This window comes from Dreissena polymorpha, chromosome 11 (genome assembly GCF_020536995.1).
Source record: "Dreissena polymorpha isolate Duluth1 chromosome 11, UMN_Dpol_1.0, whole genome shotgun sequence".
Taxonomy (NCBI): domain Eukaryota; kingdom Metazoa; phylum Mollusca; class Bivalvia; order Myida; family Dreissenidae; genus Dreissena; species Dreissena polymorpha.
Window position 1 is genome coordinate 35,466,031 of NC_068365.1, and position 3,368 is coordinate 35,469,398.

Below are 3,368 nucleotides of genomic sequence, written 5' to 3' on the forward strand. Positions count from 1 at the left end.
TCATTTATTCGACACACACATGCTACAACCCATTATCTCACGTTCCAAATTTGTTGTTCGACATATTGAAGGAAAATCTAAATGTTTATAGATTCGGTTCGAACGTTTGAATCCACATTGTATTCTACATTTATTAAAATAAAATGAAAAAAAATAAACGTTTTACATACTTTTAAATCAATAATACATCCATTTTAAACAATATATCACATATTTTTTTATATTGACATTGATGCATGGTTGTTTTCTGTTACTTTCCAAAACAAGGCCGCTTGTTTACGCTGCGCGATAAGTTTGCGATGGTATTGTTTTAATTTTTGAATAACATGTGCATCACCGATTGATTGGATCATAATCGCATGATATCATATATTCCCACTTTATTGTGTACGTAAATAAGCCACAGGCAGATGGAAATGACTGAAACAAGAAAGAACATTAAACAACGTTGCGTGATCACTGAACCTCCAGCATTTTGGTATTTAAGTTGCGTGATTGTAAGTTCGTGTGTCTCATGCAGTGCAATAGTCTGAAAAACAGGAGTGCAGCTTGTTTTTCTGCGCAGCAATAATCGAGTGTTTTTCCATAGGCTGGCTATACGTGTTTGACCTGAAATACTGTATGTAGGGATATAACGATGAACAATATACTTGTGACAACATTTTAATGGCTTTTAAATTAGAAAACGCATGACGCTTTTAAGCGAAATGACGTCGTCAAATCCAAATGACGTCCAGTCAGTTAATTAACTGATACGCTTTGGGAAAATTAAAATGGTCCACGTCGCGACAAAACCTGCCTAAATGACATTGGTGACGTTTGTGGTAAAACCCGCTGAAACTGACGTCATTGTTAACATGGTTAGTATTTTAGTGTTTGTTGAAACAAAAAGTTATTTGAGGCATTTTTATGATATTCGGAATAGCATTATGCACGGAGAAAGGGAGGAAAGTATGTTTTTGTTCATGATCGTAGTTGTTATGAAAGTTTCTGTTTGAAATATGTTAATTCTATTGATGTATAATATGAACCGTCTGAAGTGAAAGTAAAACAAAATGTAACAGTTTTGCTCAATCGCGTTTAGTAACTTTGCGCTTTTCGAAATTGAAAATATATGATGTGTATGTAATGCTCAATAAACTGAATACTTATGTTACATTTAAATCAATGTTTTGTTTGAATTTATCCCAAACTAACCCTAAAAGCTCAAGCGTGTAGTTTGCAAGCATGAGTTGTAATAGATTGTTAAGATTGTTATATAAATACTAGCATCGCTAAAAGCATCGAATTGTGGTGTACGTACGTGTAATTAGAAAATATGAACATCATTTAGAGTGTTGACATTTCAAAAATTTCGAGTCATTCTAGTCTTGTAATAATGATTAATAAATATCTCGCTAATTTCATAAATGGAATCTTTATCATGTTAATAAAATTTCAAGCGCTTCAAGTCAACCTACAAGCAATGTACATAATGTTAAATATTTTTGTATATGAATTGTAAGCGCTGTTGAGTAATAAAAAATCACAATCTCGTTATTTATTTCCAAAATTGGTGATATTTTTAATAAGTCAGCTTATTAATGAAAGCCGTTTTGTGTACTTTTATTTACAGTAGTGAATTGGTCGATTTTCTGACATGCGCGAAAATGTGTATGATTTTAGCCTTTATATGTGGCTTTTGTTTTATATAGAAATTTGAGAGTGTACACTCTCAACATTATGGGAAGACACCCGTCCCCCGTCACCTCGCCATTGCTTCTCAAGATTTGTCAGCAAACGAAAATGATGATAAAAGTGATGTGAATGCAGACGGCATCGGTCCATTATTGAAGGGTGGGTTCGAGGGGAATGATGAACAAGAAGAAGATGAAAAGAATAATGGGGGGCGTGGCATAATTGATAAGGCTGCAAACGAAGATGAAGATTTTAGGCAAGTTGAAAAGTTCTGTGTTGGCGGTTGTGGATGCAGACACAACCGAGCACTGAAATAAAATGTAAAGAATGTGTAATCAATATATTGAATTTCTGTGAAACTACAAAAATGCACAAGATCGTTATTTAATGGGCATTCTTCAAGATGATAGAAGTTCGTCTGTCACAAACAGAGGAATGAAGAGAACGCAAATAGATGTATTTTTAAATTCAGTGGAAAATAGTGTGTCGTCCAACATTTCTAGAGTGTTATGACATCGGACAAAATGCGCTCGACAATTTGATATCTCACATATCACAGCATTGTGTCGTGCCTTGAACCCAAGGCAATTTAGGCCGACGCCAAAAGAAAGCAGTAGGGTTTGACGACGTTCAGTATGTAGTTAACTACCTAGAAAATTACACTGAACGCGAAGGTTTCCCGATGCCGGCGGCACCAAGGGGAAGGGACAACATAACGACCGACGTACTTACCTGCGAGCACTACTAATCTCGACGACAAAAACTTCACAATGCAGTGTACGAGTACATTGGAACATAGGGGTAATTAAAGTCACCGCTTTCAAAGAATTACATATGGTGAAATGCATCACACACATTTGGAAAGCCTCTCCCTGTATGATGTCTTCGCCAGGTGTGGGATCATAAACTCGTGGATGACGCTCTAAAAGATAAGAAAAAGCTTGAGGCGATGGATTCGTACGGTGACCACATAAAGCGTGCTAAGATTGTAATCACCTATTAAATAAAACAGTGTTACTTCCGTTTTTAATTTATGTCATATATATTCTTCTTATATTTATATTGACCATGTTTTGCATTAATACGAATCGGTACACACATAAGTGTCCTTCTGTTTGAGTTTTTAAACATATGACAATAACATTAACTATTATTGGAAGATAAATTATGTATTATTGCTGTCATAATTTTATTTTCCAAGAACGGGAGCATTATAATCTGCGTTTACGAAGAAAGTCGCGAAACAACGGACGATAATCGTTACCATCATTACACGTTTGACTTTATCCAAAGTTTGAGCCTTCCTCACTCCAACAAGATGGGACTGCTATACTGTCTGTCCTTGACAAAGATTCATATCTTTGGTTTCAGAATAGATGCCGAGCCGCGTCAACTCAATTTAATGATTTATGAAAATGAGACCATTGCTGAAGATGGTGATTATGCTAAAGGCCCTAACGCTGTCATCTCCATGATTGATTGGGCGATCAAAAACCATGGCGATAATCCGGCGTCTTTTGCCATGCATGCAGATACCTGTCCAGGTATACATATTTATATTACGTTTATGAAGCACATATTTTTAAATCTTGTGAAAAGTATGCTTCGCATAAGCTTATTGTTTATGGTCAATATTTTTATCAATTTCAAACATGCATTTTATGTATAAATTAAATAATAATTATATCAAT